Below are 18,999 nucleotides of genomic sequence, written 5' to 3'. Positions count from 1 at the left end.
TGACCAGAGAGGAAAGAAATAGGGTAGACGGTAAATACAATTATAAGTTAAAGGAAGGGTTGGAGACATGAAACAACAGATGCTATTAGATTTGATGATTCCTTAATCTGATTGATTGAATAATCAAACCTGGAAACAGGAAAGGAGAAGGAAAGTAACAACTCATGTCCTCAACTGTACTCCCTTGAAACAAGTACCCGACAGAGAACGACTTCTCACGGCCTTATCTCTCCTTTGGTTTGGCTTACGCACATTTCCAGCCCCTTTAGTGCGGTGTAAACCTTGGCGGAGCTAAACCAGGTAGTTTGGGGTATGCCAATATTGTGCAGGAGAGACACTGGCACAGGCTCCGACTTGCAAGCAGCCCAGCACCTCCTCTTCTGCTGCTGGGGGGCAGGAAAGGTGCGTCACTGCTGAAGTAAGCTGGCGTTATTGTGTTGCAGTGTTGCCCCACAGGCAGTGTTGCTGTTGATAAACTTGGAGGTCGGATGCTGCAGGCAGCAGTTCTCAGCTGTCCTGCTGATACTAGTGACCCTGAGGACACAAAGGACAATTCTTTTGTATTCTTGAAGAGGAGGGTTGTTCGGGCGTTTAACATAGTGGTTTGTGAAACATGGGTGTTCAGTTCCTGTGGTATCAAAGATTTTTGATGTTACTTTGCACTGTAGTTCCACATCTGTTGCCAAAGGCTCCTTTCCTCCCAGCCTGTTGCTTGCTGTCTGTGCAGGCAGCATACGCATTCAGAGCAAGACCTCATACTACGTGGATGCATAACTTTGGTTTGGAGTAAAATATTTATTTGACCTCAGTATTATTCAAATATTTTCCTGTTTCCACAGAACCACGTTGGGTGGCTCTGGAGACCTGAGACGAGTCCCTTGGGAAGAAAGATGTCTGTATTCTGAAGAAATGATCCACAGAAGGGAAAGCTTGGGAAGCGCTGCTCTGCAGTGATTCCCCCTGGGAAAGGTGGAATAGCAGTACTGTTTGCCTGCTGCTCTGCCCTCTGCTCTGACAGGTACTCTGGGGCCTGTGATGGGCTGAGAGGACTGGAGGTAAGGTGCACACACGTAGAGAACCCTTCTAAAATACACATTTTACATGGTAACTTCAAGAGTATAGCTGCACTTTCCTACAGAGGGCAGCATCTGGGAGGAGGCCGCTACCACCGCCAAGGCTCCAGTTTGCTTCAGTGAGGTCAGAGCAAGTCTGTTCTTTGGGGTCGGAGTTATGGTCCCGCGTGAAGCAAACTGGGCTAGAGTCACTGTGGGCAGCATAGGGATGAATGATACAACCGGCATTTTTCTAGCGAGCCTGCTATGGCTGCACTCTGAAACTCTGAACGCTTTACCGCTAGTTTGCAGTTGCATTCAGCCTAGGAAAGACCGGTAATTGGACATGATCGGATTGTAGCTGGCTAAAACACCCAACCGAGGCTTCCGAGTTACGTGACTTATGTCATCCCGTATTGCAGAGACCCTGCTACATGCCGCATGTGACGGGGCATCTTTTCGGGCTCAGGGGCAGGTTCTGCGCTTTGCCCCTTGCTTTGCACGGCCCGGAATTTAGCACCCGCCCCTCCCGGTCTGACGGGTGCACGGACGGCGACCTCCGAGCGCGCAAGTCCCGCGGAAAGCCCGCTCGGGAGCGCCCCCCGCCCCGCTCCCCGCGGGCAGGCAGGTGGGCGGGGCGGCGCTAGGGCCCGGGGCGGTGCGGCGGCGGCGGCGGGGCCGGGCGGGGGCGGCCCCTCCCGGGCGCAGCGCGAAGGCGGGCGCGGGCGGGCGTGCGCGGGGCATGGTCCCGGTCCCGGTCCCGGCGGCGCGGTGCAGCGCGGAGCGGGCGCGGAGCGGTGGCATGCGGCGCGGAGACATGCGGCTCTGCCTGCGCGCTGCCCCGCCGACATGGACCGCCGCTGCCTGCCGCCGCCGCTGCTGCTGCTGCTGCTGCCGCTGCTCCTCTGCGCTGCCCTCGGCGCCGCCGGGCGTCTGAGCGCCCGCCCCGGCAACGAAGGTGAGACGCGGCCCGGCCGGGTCCCGCCGGGGACGGGTGGGTGGGGGACCCGCTGCGTGCTCTCCCTTTTTTCCCCCTTTCCGATTTTTTCCCCTCTTTTTTTTTTTTTTTATTTTATTTTTTCCTTTCTTTTATTCCCCTCACCCCACCCCCCCGTTAAGGTGGTACCGGGCGGCAGCGGCTCCTTGCCCCGGGACCGCGGGGCTGTCTCTCGCGTTGCGCTCTGGCAGCGTGGCCGCGGCCCCGCTCACAGCCGCGCAGGGGCGGCCGCCGCCCGGTGCGATGCGGGGCCGCGGGCGGGGGGGGGGGGCAGCCGCCCCACCCGCCCCCGAGGAAAGTTGGCGAGAGAAGGGCAGCCTGTGCCGTCCCCCGGCCCTCCGCCAGCGGGGCTGTGCGGGGGGCGGCGGCGGGGCGATGCGCGGGGGAGAGCGGCAGCGCCCGGGGGCGAGGTGGGGAGCAAGGGGGGCGGCGGGGAGGGGAAAGGGCAGGGGACATCGCGGGCCGGGAGCGGCCGCCGTCCCCCTGCGCCGGGGGAGCCGGAGCGCCCCAGCCCCGCGGCAGGTGCCCGGCGTCCCCGCCGCTGGCCGGTCAGGGGCGAGCCGGCGAGCCGGCTCCTCGTTTCTAGCCTCAAATAGCTGGCTGATAGCTGACAGCGGTGGGAATCAGATTCGCTTGCTAATTAATAAAAATAAGCTATAAAGACTAATGGGTAGCCCCCGTCTCCCTCGCCCCAGTGATAACTGAGCTGTGAGCCCTTTTATATGTGGAGGGGTGGTGGTTTCATTAGTCGTGCTGTGTTTCAAAACTTTTAATTAATACGAAAAAGAAGCTTGCTCCCCTACAAAACCTCTTTTTGGTTCTGTAGTGGTTTCATATCAGTTTTTTTAGTGTGTTAAAATGCTCTGTGTGTGTGTGTGTATGTGAATGTGTGTAAATTTTCAGAAACAAAGCATGATCGGTTTGTTCTCCTTTGCTATGGTAATTTTTAAGATGACATTTGATGAAAACGCATGTTAGATTTCAGGGAAAAATAATGACCACTAGACACTGAAAAAGTAATTGAAGTACTTTTTTTAAAAGATAAAATTGCCCTTTCCCTATGAAAAAAAAAGAAGAAAAAAAGAAATGCAGCTTTTGCTCACTTGCACAGTGGAGGCAGTCGGCATGACCAGGATGTCCAGTATAATCATCTTTAGGGATGAAATCTAGAGGCCAAAGGTTGTGAAGAACTTCTAGCATCAACCAACCATGTAAAACTTGCACCTGCTTGAGTTGCAGCGTTTGTGTAGAGATGTAGATACCAAAGCTGTTAGAGCAATCATTTCTCCTGTACAAATAATGCTGGTGCACTTATTGATATTCTGGGTGCTTGTGGGATAAGGCAGTGAGATAATGACTTTAAATGATTTCTGGAAGGAAAAAGAAATATAAAATAAAACAAATAAGGAAAGATTCAAACTTTACAAATCCTGGGTAATCTTAAATCAGTTGGTTTTATTGCTAGGAAGGAAGGTATACTACCATCATACCAGAAGAGCAATATATTATCTGTTTATATGTTTTATGTAGATTTGTTTTGCATGCACAGTGCTTTATAGGTTATTTAAAAGAATATGCTTTTAGTAGTCGGTCACTTTCAAGCCTCCAGATATATCCTATCTTGTAAATATTGTAAACTTTCACAAATGATTTTCAGAAATGAAAACAAGAACGTTAGTAGGGGTTACTCTTGTCTTATTATTGAAAGCTTTTTGGGAACGTATGTAGTTCTGTCAGTCAGTGGAGCCGCTCTGCCTCCGTGGCAGTGGTAGACAGACACAGTCTGTAAACTGAGACTAATTATGCAAAAAAGATATTAGAGCACTCCAGTTTGCAAAAAAACACTTTTTGTTTCTTTGTTTAAAATCACTGGCACTGAGAACTGAGAAAGGAGGAAAAAAATTGGTATCATACAGAATGCGCGTTAAGCATACTTGTCCGATACAGCTTTCAGCAGATACTGTTTCAATTTTCTCTTTTCAGCTTCAAGAACTTGTATGATATGGGCAATATTTTCAAAATGGCTAGTGAAAACAACAGTATAAATGCAGTTGCTGGACAGTAACCCGCTTTTGCATGCTTACTTTTTTGAAGTATGTATTTTGCTATTCCTTTCAAAAAAAGGAACACTGACAGTTTCTTTTAAAAATGAGATCAACTGAAAGGACTTCCCGCCCCCCGGAAGCTCAGTAATTCTTTTATTTATTTACGGTGTATTTAGGCTGATCATGTGAATTTAGAAATCTGAATTATTATAATTTGCTGACACACTAATTTGTTTGACAATCAAGCATTAGCATGCAGCTTTAAATCATGTCAGAAGATTATGTTTTCCTCTTTTAAATAATCTTTTTCTCACCACTTCACTTACTTCCCTACTGTTGTTACCATAAATTTCCTCCCAAAACTAGAGATAGATGTTTCTGCATTTCTGTGGGGTATTTAGAAAAGTTTTCTTTTCATACCACTGAGAATGAAAAAGATACACTTTGGACAGAGATTGTTAATAAAAGCATATAGATAAAAATGTATACGTTTTTTTCCTACACTTTATATTAAAGCTACTGTTGAAATTCTCCTCATAGATTGTTTTAACAAAGGATGGAATTAATTTTTGGTGTGTTTATATAGCTTTGTCTAACTTTTAGTGGATGCGAATATTGCAGTAGACATGTTACAAGAGTATGTTCAGAGCTACCAGTAATATTTCCTAAATTTATTTGACTTGAAAGAATAATTTCTGTTTTTTAAATACAACTTCAGTTAACACTTACAATTAAAACTGACGACTGTCTGAGTTAGTACTAATACTGCAATGGAAGTAGATGGGATGAAGGGAGAAAAGGATGAAAGAGGGAGGGACTGAAGGCAAGTTGTTGGCTTACTTCACTTTGTGGTGTTAAATGCAGTCCTTTTTTTTTTCTTTTTCTTGGAGTGCTTGAGTTTTTGTTAATTTGCTTCATCCCAGACAAGTTTTGTTTAGAGTTTTTTCTTGATGAAATGTAAAATTTTCCACTGAGTTTATTTTTAAACTATCTGCCGTGCTCATGGCAAAGCTGCATGCATTTTACCTATGTAATCACAGAAGCTCAAGAAGGTTCTCTAAAGTTCAGATTTGTCTGTGTGCAATGGTAAGGTGTGTCCCATTTTCTGTGAGGCAGGAAAATGTCAGGAAGATTTAACATCTAACTTTTCCAGTTTGAAGTTGCAAACTGAACCCCGTAGGTGCATAGAAACCACATGTTCTGCTCTTCCATTCTGTTGGATATTTTCCGCTTAGGGAGGATTGTGGGTTTTTTCTTAGAAGGATGCAATTTCTTTCTGAATAATTCCTATGGTATCAAGAAATCGAATGAGCTATATCATTCTGTAATTTAATAATTTTTCCTCAATCTCTTCTGTAACTATATTGCCTGCCTGAGGGTACCAGCAACCTTAATTTCACTGTTTTATAACCCACAACAGTTAACACTTGACCTAGGTCATTAACAGGATTATCAGCAAATTTGTTTAAGCTTTTACTGACAACCTGAATTGCTTCAATAATATTTTGACTGTGCAGACAGGAAACTTCTTGTAACCTCTCAATCTAGCATAAAATTAATTTCTTGCGAACACAACTACCAAAAGATCAATACGGTAAATCTGCTTACAGTACTTGGTTTCAAATAGTGTCTGTTTTGGTTTACAGCAAGAAGGTTCCAATCAGCCTCTCTTTTCAGTCTGTATTGGATTTGGAGATGTGGTTTCATCTTTTGTTCATTGATTAACGTCTCAGAACTTTGCGTAACTGTGCAATTAAGTGCACCATTTTATCTAGGCTGGTCTCTTGTTGACGCTTAAAGTTGCTAAAGACGACTTACTGTGCCTTTGTAGTAATGACACTTCTTGGCATGGTTTTGAAAAACGTGGTGTTTGCACGTGGAGCAAAATGCCTGCCCAACTTTCGCATGTAATTTTGGGAAAGGCTGGCAATACTGGGAACTTTTCAGTAGAATCAAAAGGGATTGCATGAGGAAATGCTTTTTACAAATCTCGCCTCACTGTATGTCAGGTATCATTAGGTCAGGGTAAGTCTTCATTTATCGTGACACAATTCCTGCTGGTGCCTCTAGCTTGCTATTGAGTGTTTATCTGCAAAAGAAGTTAAAAGTAGGTTTAGAAATCTTAATGTGATACCTTTTAAAATTTAATTTCAGAAAGCTCAAAGTCATGGGGGTCTAGAGGGCTCTTTTTTGTACAGCTGTATCTTATTCAAAGCTTCTGTGCTTAATCCTAAGCTGTACGATTAGACAAATAATGAACATGCTTTAAAATTCACACCACGATGTTTTTAAAATCCTGTGCAACAGGAGAAGTAAGTTGGGTAAATTCCTCATTTTCTGTCAACATTTTTGATAGCAGGCTGTAACACATGGAATAATTTATTTTCTTTTCTGTTTGTCACTGAAGCTTGTCTTGACTTACTGCTGATTTCAATACGGTGTATTAAAAAGAAAAATCACTACAGTGTCTATAGTAAACTTAAAGCAGATGTTTGAAATACAAAGGTGTCCAAATTGGACGCAGCAATTAATTCTTATCGCATTTAATTTGGATACAGCATATTTGCTACCTGATGAAGCACTCGGGGCATAGAAACGGGTTAGAACTCTTCTGTACTCTCAGCCTCAGGAAGTTAGGCTTCAGAGGCACTACCAGAAGGGAAAGCATTAAACAGATAATAGGCATACTAAGTTTAACAGTTGTTTACATGAAATCTTTGCAAATCAGGAGTGCATTCTGATTGAACTTAAATTTTTCATGCCCATCTGGAAGATACACAAATCAATTTTAATTGGTTTTTATTATCTGCCGGAGTTAAGTAAATTGCTATTAGTATACTTACTTTTGATTCTGTTTGAGAACTTGTAAGTTTTCCTCTAGGAGTGTATGTAATGGCTCTCGTTCTTGTAATCCCCACTTGATGAAAGTTTAGAAATACGGATGCAGGTGTTCATTTTCTTGTTTTCAGAGCTCTGGATTTTATCACCAGTGAGGGTCACTACAGAGCTGTCACCGAATACAACAGTACTGTTTGTAGATTTTTATACAGAGCCTGAGTTAGTTCCATAAGGTACCTGTAATTCATGTAGGTACTGCCGCTTTGTAGCTGCTGTTTGATTTTTCTGTGAAAAAAAATATGAATAACTGGAGATATAATCATGTCCTTACTTTTGTTAAAGTTCAAAGCTTTACTCAGTGGAGCTGGTATTGAAACACAGAAAGGTCATTTTGATACCCTAAGGTGCAAAATTGACTGGACTTGTCCAGAGGTGTTAGATAAAACTTCAGAGGTGGAGCAGAAGGCTCTCACTAACCCATCGCCTTTCTAAAAGATAATTCCAGCATCCAAAGAGTTGTTTTTCTGGAGTGAGATGTAGGGGTTTTTTAAATTTTTTTTAACATTCCTTTCTTATGAAAATGTATTGTTTGATTTGTTGAAGCATTGTTGAAAATATATTTATGAGGAGGAAAAGACTTGCAATAAGAAATAATACAGTGAAATGGAAGAATTTTTGTTTACAAATGCATGTGACTACTGTTAAGTGATCCATTTTGCTAAAAAAATCACTGCAGTGGTGTAGCCCTTATTTCCATAAACACTTTAGAGCAGTAGCTTTTATTTTTTTTAATATTTAAACTGTTGTAAACAAGAACCAAAACTTAAAAGAAAATAGTTTAATTCAGAAGATTAGATATGAACTCCCAGTGGTGTAATTTTGGAAACAGAATGTGGTAGTAATTTGCTGGGTTAGGATTGTATTCCCCACCAGTAGTTTTGTGCTTCTTAGTTTCTTAGGCGCTTGATAAATCTTAGCACAAGTACTTATTTTGCAGTGTAAGTACTCATTTTGCAGTGTGAAACTGGTGTAAAATTAAAATTCAGTCCCTTGGACTGAAGATTCCTTTTAAATTTCTGCAGTGAACGAATGAAATAAATAAAGATATAGAAATAAAGATAATCCTGCCTGAAGGAAATCTTGGGAGGGTGACAAAAAAGTTCCAGTCTGTGAGAGTGACGGGTAGCCTGAATGAAGTACCAGCATGTACAGCCTTAAATTTGCAGAGATGTTATTAAACCAGACACACTGTAAGCAGAAACATTAGTGCCATGCTCCCTTTTTTTTTTCATTAAACTACTGTGTCCTGCTGTTTCAGGCAAAATATGGAGGAAAATCCCATTAATCTGCTGGAAAAATATTGATGAAAGAAGAATAGCAGACCAAACGAACAGTGGTTGAAACTTGCTAGCAATTAAGTGAATAATAGGATGAATGTTAAGGTTCAGTCAGGGCGGTTTAGTGTAATAAGGTGTGGGACTGTTGCTTTTTTTTTTTTTATTTCCTGCTGGTTTCTCATACCATTTTTATATCTATATTTGGATGGAAAGGTTTGTATTACAGTGGTCTCTTTTTTTTTTTTTTTTTTTTTTTTTAATAACAGTTAAAAAACCTGCTAAAGCATAGCTGCTTCACATAGGAGGACAATAATTAAAACCTAAAACTTTTAAATTGGTGTCTAAGAAAGGAAGGGGTTGTAGAAAATCTAGAGGGACAAGTTACCATTTAGATAAATAATAATTAAAGCACAAAAATATGTTTTGGTCCACGGTAGGCTTCCCACAAACTTTGTGCAGTAACAAATAGCAATGAGTGACAGTGGGTTTCTTGATTGAGTTGTTGAGAAGCTAGAAGGCAGCTAGAGGGTTTTTGCTCTGGTTAATTTTTTTGAGAGGCAAGACTTTTTGAGAGATCTCTTTTGGAGGGGGAGAGAGGGATTAAAGGAAGAGGATAGGTAGACGGAGATGAAGAGAAAGTTGGACCTGAATCTTAGAAAAATCAGACCAAAATCCAAACTTTCTCCGATTAATGACAGTGTTAGGAACCCAGAATTCAGTGCTGACAATGATCTGAACACTGAGCAAAGCACAAATTAAGAAATTCCTTGCCTCCCTGAAAGTCTAAGCTTTGTTTACATTAGTAAGCTTCATGACTATGATTTACCAGTGGTGAATTTCAGCAGAGGCTGCAGTTAAGACAGAGTAGAGGCATTTTTACCATTCTATCTAATCTTTCTGTAACGGTGCTTTCTTTAAAAAAAAAAAAAAGAAAAGCAAGTGAAGTCTGTCCAGCCTTAATGTTCACGACTAGCCGTGGAGAGCACCCACTTAAGGCATTTATATTGAAACAGGTTCTGAGATGGTAAGGGCCTTATCCTGCAAAAACTTTTCTCTCACGTATGATTTACCTTGGAGAGCAAATGTCCTAGTAATGGTTGAGAGTTCAGTTTTCCTGGAGAATGTGGTTACAGCTATGGAAAATGTACAGTGCTCACCGAAACCATCTAGAGATAACCCAACTGTAGGGAAACCTCATCAGTCTCTTTTGTTCCCAGCATGCCCACCCACACTGCCCCGCAGTCTTTTCTCTCATGCCTGTGCTTTTTCTTCTGTCTCTTCCTTCCCATAAATTAACATTCAGCCATGAAGAGTAGAAGGCAAAGATTGTCTTTTCTTTTCCTTCCGCAGTGATTGGGATGTCCATTCTTTCTTACTAAATGCTGTTTACCAGAAGGGGGATGCTTTGATCCTGTAGATGCCCAGAAAAAAAGACACAGGAAAAGAATTACGTGTTTAATGGCATTGCTTTTTCCATAGTTAGTTGGTTGTGTTGATCCTGAAAGCTGGGTTAAAGCTGGACAGAGGGTGTTCAAGAAATCGAAGCAGAAGTTGTCCATGCTAACCAAGGAAAGCAGTTCTGGAGAAGAGGCGTGAGGAACATGCTTAGTTTGTGGAACATAATGGAAACTGGACCGTTTGTGAGAAGGTGATGGAAGTAGAGAAATAAGCAGAAGACAGGGATCTGAAAAACTGTCTTGTGGGTAGATGGGAATAGAACAGTCATTTAGGCGTTTACCTTTGTTATAAATATTTGTATTTCTCACATATGGAAATAGTGAAAAAAGATGTTAGTGGGGTTTTGGTTGCAAAGGCAGCAAATGAAGTCGGGGCAATTCCATTTTTCATATGGATAGCTCAGCACACATGTTCTGCATTAATTACCTCCATAAATTCTGTTAACCTGGCAAACAATGAAAATATCATGTTGGTGACATCACTGTATTGGAAAATAAAACTGGTTTTAGCATCTTGATTTTCTCAACATGACATTTGAGGAGATTTCTTATGCTATTGGCATTTTGCTCCCCCAATTTGCACCAAGATGTTTAGTCATTTGCTCTGTGGGTTTATTTTATCTGTGGAGTAGCTGTGTAAGGACCCAAGCATTTCATAGCCCATGCAAGCTGGAGCCCTTGATTCATGGAATTAGAGAAGAAAAACTTGACAAAACGCTGTCAGGGCACACCTGAGTAGGTGGCTTTCCAAATACAGTACTTCAGGATTCTCAGAAATTTTTTTACAAGTCTTAACTTCTGTGTTTCAAACTTAAAAAACAAAACAAAACAGCCCACAACCAAACCCAACACAACTATATTCACTTACAAGGGTTTTATTTTTCTGTGCCCCATGTGAGGAATTTCTTAAAAGCAATTTTTTTTCTGAGTTGTGGCATGCTGCCAGCTGATTCACTTGGGGGGTATCACAGCCTTTTTAACAAATGAATGGTTGTTTGCTGGACTTATGCTCTGGTCCCTGTCTCAAAAATTTCTGTCCTCAAAGGAGTATCGATTACTTGCTGTGATTTTTGGTGATTTCAGGACCTTGAATATGTTTGAACTGCAGTAAAATTTGTGGGAACTTTTAGTCATGGGTGCTGCGTGTGCCCAGGTGTATTTTCTGTGACACTTTTTGGTGTCTAGAATTCTAGAAACTGAGCATGTCATACTAGGTTTTGAATTCTCAATTTACCTTAAGTGAACATGGACACTATGTTGCAACATTTTTTTTCCCCCTTTAAGTTGCTAGAAGCCATCCCAAGGGGGATCTTTGTGATGCTCTGGTAGACCCCAACTCTGTCAGATCTTCAGAGAGCTCAGTTCTGCAAAACTAGTGAATACTGGATATTACTTTTTTTCCCAAAGGAGGAGGAATGCAGAAGTAAAAAGACTTAGTTGTGCAGTGTGTGTAAGCACTTTTGAGAAGTGCTTTAGAGCTTATTAAAATTATTTGAGTAACGTTTGCTGTTGAGTTTTGGCTAGACATAGCCATTTGGTGCCATTTTATGTGCCTCAGGATTTGGTACCTGACGGGACTGGCAAATACAATGCATCCTGCGAGGGACCCACTTCTATTTTGGGCTGGTGAAAGGCATGGAGTGGCTGGGTTTAGGTAACTGAATCTCATCCTTAATTTCTGGTATTAATGTTTTTTTTTTTCCTGAGAAAGATGAACTTGAGTTTTGCAAGTTAAACTCCCTTTTAACACAGTGGCCCCCATTTTGCATTTACGTGTGTAACGCTGTGCTTCACTGATGTCAGATTTAGCACTGTAGTAGTAGAGTAGAATGAGATTTAGAGGATTTGGATTTGAATGTGAGTTCAACAGGACAGTGATTCAGGTATCTAAGGGTTTATGCCTCTTGTAGGTACTGTAAAAGGACCAACTGGAACCATTTTAAAAAAAAATGAGTGCAAAGAAGTGAAAGCGACACAGTAATTTGGAACCCATTAGGTTAATCCATTTTTAATTTTTATATCCTTGTCTTATGAAAAGAACTGGCACATATTATCTTACAGGAAATAGCCTAATAAAACTGAAACCTTATTAGGCCCCTTTGATAAACATTGCATTCCAGCCCACCAGTCATATGTTTTTGCATACTTGGAAATTGAGCTTTATGCCACTTTAACAATATCAAGAAAATTCTCATGTTTCAAACTAATAAAAAAGAAATAAAATCTGTTTTGTCTGTGTTCATCCATGAGAATGGATGGGCAGTTGACAACATAACGCAGACAGGTAGTCTGAAGAAAAAGTGGTGTACAGATTTGTCACCTCACTCCTACAAAAAGAGCTGCTAGTTCATGTGTCATGAATCATTGGTGCAGGAGCGGCTTGTCTTTGTTTTCTTTTTATGGTAGCCAGAATAACTTCTGCAAGGTGCTAAGGTAGGAGGTTTGAGCGTGCCTGCACACCTGTATAGACTCGATACAGATTGACGAGAGGGTAAGATGAAAGCTTTACATACGCTGCTTTGCCTTAGCTATCGCTTGGAGTCCCTCCACAATAGGATGGGGGGAATGGCTTTTGGTGTTACGTGAACGCTCCCAAGATTTCTAGCAAGAAAATGTTTACTTGTTTCCTGTTCTGCTTTGAAATCAGTTCCAGTTTTGTCTGCTAAGGAACAGTATAGTTCTGCAGTTTTGCTCTGTGAAACTCTCATGTGAGGCTTTTATTTTTGGACCTCGTTGTTGTTGCCCTGTCTGTTCAGGAGACTTAGGACAGTGTTGTCCCTTTTCCGCACGCAGGCTCCATACTTGGCGAAAGGAGGAAGACTGCCGGAGAGCTTCTATTTGGCGTTGAGTGCAGGTGATGAGAGCCAGGCTGGCTGGGCTGAGGCGCATATAGAGCTGTGGCTGCAGCTTAGCATGGTCTGAGCCACCATGAAGGGGGCATGGGGGTGCTGCTGATCCCTAGCAGTATCGAAGTTCATGCTGTGCACAGCAAGCAGGGAGAGGGCTGCTATGCGGTCGTAGAGCCTCCCTGATCAGCTCTGGCTTTGCAGTTTACAATCTGTGCTTTTATTTATAGGCATTCCTGCATTGCTCATCGCTGTCCTGTGTTCCCTCCTTTGTGGCAGCCTTTTGAGAGAAACTTGCAGTAAGGTTCCTGCTTTGGCTGCTTCAGTATTCAGCTGTAGGAAATACTGAGGTATCTAAATCTGGCCTCAGACACTTTTGGGGAGTGTGTTTGATGAGAAGAGGAAAATGAAACTCTTCTTCCTCAAAAGCTGAGGGCAACTGCCATAAAAGTAGAATTTGCCAAATAATCCACATTGATGTAGGAACCTTATGTGTTCTATAGAAGCAATAATCTATAGGGTAACTTGACACATATTTCTAGTCTTTTGTCTTTTCATCTGAGATTTGTAACACAGTCCCTTAATTTTGGAAATAGTTATTTACTGAACATTTAAATGAAAATAATGGAGGCTTGGGCTATCCAGTCTTCTTCTGTGAAGAATCCTGTGTTCAGTATTGGAGCAACTGTTTTTTAATTCATTTTGGTTTTCCCTTGTTTGTTCATCTCTTGCCCCCACCCTGGTGGAGTTCTTCAGTCAGCAATTTAACCACAGATTGAACATGACAGTTGCCAAATTTGGAATGTTCTGCACAAAATCATATTTGTATTGTACAGTATAACGGCACAGGCAAGAAGGGTTGAGAGCACAGACCTCACAGCGTTGTGCCTCTCGAAGGACTGTAGTCTGGCTTTGAGCTGTAGCAGAAATCTCACTGAGAAATCTTGCATTTGGGAAAGAGTTGTGTAGTAAATGGGCCAGACTTTGTTGGGAATGTGTTACAAAATATGTTCTATTGGCTGTTTTTAGGAGACTTTACTGTGTGTAGCTTAGTGTCACTGCTTCTTAGGGTGTCCCAGGCTGGAGGGAGACAAAGCTGTAAAAGCAGAGTTAGTAGATGGGGACCTAGAAGATCTCTCTTATGCTAAGGTCGTTTTCTTACGAGCGATAATAACATCTTCACTACAACATTTGAGGGGAAATGCAGGACCATAAAATCACAGGAGGCTTGACTTTTGTTAATGGACAAGCAGCAAATCAGGCCCCAAGTCTGCTCCTTAAAACGAGGCTTCACTGTTGGACACCCTTCCATGAAGAGAGTATTTCATTGGTTAGCATTGCTTCATGGAGTGGTTTCTTATCTACTGATTTTACTTATTTATTTATTTGTTGTCCCTTCCCAAAGATTTCGTGGTCTACTTTAGCAAATTTCAGCACGATTTCAGCAACATCAGCATGATAGCTGATCCTAGTTGGCAGTTATGGTGAATGCACCAAGGTGCAACTTTGGCCTTGCCTGGGCCCAGCCTGTCTATCTATAGATGTTGCTTCTAGCCTCAGAATAAACCAAAGACACAAAGCTGATTTGCTACCGCTCTTATTTCACTTTCGCCACTGCTGGGGGAACAGAGAATTGAGAAGATTCAGATCTGTACTCATAGGTGGATGAAAATCCAGGTGCAAGTCCCCTTTTCTGGGAAGAAGCCACTATTCTAAAAACGTATGTCAGAGTTTGTGCTGACTCCACTCTGTCCCACCCCAAAACCAAATTCTGGCTGACTTCCTGCCACAAAGTATTTTCTTTGCTGCTCAGGATTATACGACACGTTTCAATTATGGGCATTCACCATTTCTTTCTTTTTTCTTTTTTTTTTTGGTTGCATAGCAAATTTAATTTTCCCCATTTGTTGGCATTTTTTTAATAACTAACTAGCGTGTTTCTGAACTGACAGTTTGATGCCAAACAGGAAAAGACAAAACAGTGGTGGTTTCTTGTTCTTTGGGGTTTCTTTTAACTTTTAATTGGAAATGTTAATTAGTTGTAGAAAAAATATTTTATATATTTTACCTCATTGGCTATTGCTCTATTTTCTTTGTGAAGAATATGATTTGGAAATGCTTTCCAGTGGTGAAGTTGTTTGTAGGTGGTTCTTTAGATGTTGCAAGTTGCCTCCTAGCAGGCTTTCCTCCCCATTTCTTAGGCAGTGAGGGGGATCTTGGGGTGGTTCTACCTGGCACAACATTTGTTTGTTTATTTTTTACAGGGGGAGGTATTTATACTGTGTTCAGTTCATTGTAGCAGTCATTACTTCATGTGTTTCTGGAAATGCTGCTGCTTTCAGACAGTATTCAGGTGTCTTGTTAGTTTTACAGTTCTCTTTCTTTCACTGACATTACTCCTGATGAAACCTGCTGTTAGTGAGCCTCGTGGCAGGCCCTCTACCATCGCTGTCAAACTGGAAGCAGTTTCTGGTAGCGTGAGCGGGCCCCTGTGTCAAATTCCACCCGAGCTTTCATTTGTCTTCTGCCTGATGCCACAAAAAGGAGAGTGAGCGAGCTTTGCATTTCGCATCCACGTCCCTGCTCCAGTTGCTGGAAAGAGATTCATCTTTACCCCCTGGGCAGAAATGCATATTGAGGGAACTAATAATGCTTTCTCTTGCGGTTGTGAACAGGGAAGGCCAGAAGAGTCGGACAGGAGAGAGCTTCTAAAAAGAGAACATGTTCTTAATTGGCATTTTGCCAGTATGCTGCCACTTGGCAGAAATAGCTACAGTGTACAGTATGGTGAGCAAGGCTGTTGTACAGAAGGACCAAGTCACTGATTTTCAGAGCCAGAGTGATGGTTGCTCAATCTGTATAGCACTGCAGTATTTTAGTACCAGTAAATTCTCCCTCATACTTACCACTAGTTTTAAAGCGAGTTAATTACATGATGGGAACCAATGCAGGACACTGAGACTATTAGACAGCACTTTATTTATTTATTTATTTATTTAAAGCTGTGTTATGAGAACTCCTCTGTGTCTCCTTAGCATAACCAGTGATCCTTTTCAAGGCATTCTGTAGGAAAGAATCATCAATAGCAACAAAGCTGTTCAGCTAGTTTAAGAGTTACTCTTAGTAACCAGCTGGTCAACCTCGGCAATTTCTGTAAGAGCTAGCTGAATGATACTCACACAGTTCTGCAGGAGGAGATACAAGGAAAGCAAATGAGTTGTGTGAGAAATGCATAAGCTTCAGAAAGAGCCTAGAAATCCTGATTCTCTTTCGTGTGGCCTGACTTGTGAAACTACCTCTTCACTCTCTGCTGGAAAGTGGTAATAGGAAGGAAGAAGAGCTATTAGCTTTATTTTTGGAAACATAATATGCCAACCCTTCCTTCTTCTGTTCCCCAATACCCCGTTTAAGAACATGAGAGTTGTGGGTAATCAGCCTCCAAAGTTAGGACCATATCTGACCTGCAGTTTCAATTGCTTGCACAGCCATGCCCTTCACTGGGCCAGTTGCTCTGGAGTACCTGGTTGTTACACTTGCAACGAAAGAAAATGTATTGTCACATGAAGTAGCTTGACCTCTTTTTTTTGTTCTTGTCTTTTCTTAAGTTGTGCAATTCCCTTCATGCTAGTGTGGCTAGAGGTACACACCTTGCACGGGACAGTGCCATGAGAGAGGTTAGAACTCTCTTCTCTCCAGTTCCCTCTTTCATCTGGTAAATACGTGGCTATAGGCACTTTTAGTACATTAAACATCAGCTTTCATTTAACTTTAACTGTATGTGGAAATATGTGAGGGTCACACTGATATATGCCTGCTGCTGATGATCTGACTGAATATATCTTCATGATACACTTCATGAATTGGTCAGGTCAGTTTTGTGAACCAAGTGTTGCCTTTTGTTACACTAGAGGATATATCAGGGTTGAAAGAAGTTGAAATGAGTCATTGTATGAATCAAGTGCTTGTGTAAATTTTTACTTTTTTAGTTTTTACCTAACCCTACAAATCCATACAAAAAAAATTCAGACAATGAATATCTAATCCATTCTTTATGTATTTCTTCAGTCTTAGTGTAGGGAAATGCTATTTTCTCCTTCGATTTCCAGATTAATATGTAATGTTAGGACAGAATGTAACACTACCCTTCCTTATCATTTTTGTCTAGGGACCACAATGATTGCAGCCTGTAAGTTCTGTATTAATTGTTTGCTCTCTATCGAGGTGTACAACTCTCTCTTGAAGTCACAGGAAAAATGAGTGTCATAGAAGCTTTTTTCAGGCAGAGGGAGGCGTTTTTTTTTCAGGTGACTACCTGAAAGGAAATATGTTTTGCATTTTAGATACTATTAAAGAACAGCACACTTTTGGTGAAAAGTTTTGGGTTTGTTTTTTTTTCCCCAAATTTTTTAATAGGGGAAAAAAGTATTGTATGTATGAATTTCAGTTGGTTTCTAAATAATTTCAGCACTCAGGCAGTCTGCTCTGTGTTTCTGCTTGCCTGTAATATAATTCTCACTAGACAAATGATAAAGGCATCCAGGCAAAGTGACAGATATCTAGGGGGTCAGTATAATTACGTTTTATTTCTTTGGGTATTTTTTCCCTCCCCTGGTCCTTTATTTCTTGTCATTTCACACCAAAAAAAAAAAAAAAAAAGGGAAGAACGAGTAGTCTTTATAATCACTGAAGACCATGTGGCTAGACAGGTGAAAGAACTTAAGGGTTTCTGATCTCATTCTGCTAGATACTAAACAGTTACTTGACATGACAAGCTTTGTTCCTTCTTTCACAAATGAAAGTGGAGGAAGTCGAAGTTTGTGCAGTATGAAAGCATGTAAATACGTTTAGCACAAAACTACTTCATTAATGAAGTTACAGGCCTGGAACATAGCTTTGCTTTGATTTTTTTGTCAGTAATGGGAGCATTCATACCACTCTTTTTAGGTACCTACTTGCATTCTCTGACTTGCATCTGAACTAGAAGCCTACTGTAGTCAGTGTGAAAACCTCCCTTCTAAGGATTTCTAAAATGTAGTGAAACATAAATGAGCATGGAAAAGTAGTTTGCCTGGCGGTGCCAGTTTGAAGGAGATGAGGAAGATAAGGAAGGTGGAATGAAGGAGGGAGGCTGAAAAAATATTCTTACTGTTGTAGATTTGATCCCAATGTATTGCAACACAAGTTGCCCCATGGCTGAGGCATCTACCTGTCATGGGGCACACATGGCTTGCACTGAATATTTAATTGTCCCCCATGGCTCTACCGTAATGCCTGTGAGTGCTTCCTGTATAGGAGTATGTGGTAATCTGGTAAACCTGCTCTGAGAGATAGGCAGGCAGTAGGGAGTTGACTGTTATGGATGTGGCATAGAGAGATACGGACAGTGATGCTGAACGCTGATCTTCTGCACCTCAAGGGCACGCTGTAACTGCTAGGCGGCTTGGCAAGTCCGGAGAAGGAAGCTACCACCAGGTTGTGAGTCTATTGCCTGTTTATTTTTTCCAGATGAGACTGATGAATTTGGACTGAATTCATAAATTTCAGAGTTGCTGCAGTCATGTTTTCAAGAAGCTCATTCTTAAAGAATAAATATATTACTTAAGTTTACTCCTGAGTGATTTGCCTTGACAACTTTTTGCCAAGTAATTTACCTTAGAAGTCATACTTCCTTCACCACCATGTATTGCAGATGCACAGCAAACATATCTGTCTTATCCCGGGAGATCCATAATCTGTGGGAATTTGTAGTCACAAAAGCAAGAAGTGCACTTTTTCCTTTTGAATTTTTATTAGTATTTCCTTTTTATAGATGCAAACCTTGCTTCGGAATAGTCTGCCTAGGGCCCTATGCACTCAATAAAGGACTGACTGATTTTTCTTTGTGTAGGTGATTGAGAATTTCATTATTGATAAATTCACAGCTAAGAAATATATAATACTGGATTATATTCTTTCTGTAAGATTAGTAAAGATATTTTGTTTATTGATGTAGGTAAAAATTCAATACTGTTGTTTTCTTTTAAAGGGGTGTATAACTGCAGGGGGAAACATTTTTCCTCACATAGGTGGCAAAGTAGCTCATTCATGGTAGTATAGCACTGCATATATACATATATACAATGCAAATGCATGTGCACACAAATGTGGACAAATGTGTACATTTATGGTTGTTTATAACATGATCTTATTTCTAATACTGTACACCTGTTTTTCCCTGCTGTGTCTCCTCCTGTACATCCCAATAACAGGAAAAATAATGCCTTCATAGCTCTCTTTTTTTTTTAAGTGATGTCCAAAATTAAACAGCAATTAAAAGGAGAATGATGAAATAATACAAATAGCTTAACTTAGCAGATTCATAGATAATTTGCCTCATTTTTTCCCTTCCTAGTCCTATTCTTTTATTTTCTCTGAGCACCAATAACCA

The 18,999-nt window shown here is 41.4% G+C and overlaps 1 protein-coding gene across 1 annotated transcript in view; it reads left to right on the top strand.

Annotated features, from left to right (window-relative positions):
- Nucleotides 1–1,951: 1,951 nt before the first annotated feature.
- The window catches only part of EPHA3 (EPH receptor A3), a 232,470-nt gene continuing 215,422 nt past the window's right edge, over nt 1,952–18,999 (top strand). Inside the window, exon 1 of the mRNA XM_050908784.1 lies at nt 1,952–2,010. The gene's annotated coding sequence lies outside the window, so the exon portion shown is untranslated. The remainder of the gene's footprint in view (nt 2,011–18,999) is intronic.

This window comes from Gymnogyps californianus, chromosome 1, assembly GCF_018139145.2.
Source record: "Gymnogyps californianus isolate 813 chromosome 1, ASM1813914v2, whole genome shotgun sequence".
NCBI lineage: Eukaryota > Metazoa > Chordata > Aves > Accipitriformes > Cathartidae > Gymnogyps > Gymnogyps californianus.
Note: the sequence above shows the minus strand (reverse complement) of the source record. Positions and strands in the feature narration are given on the sequence as shown.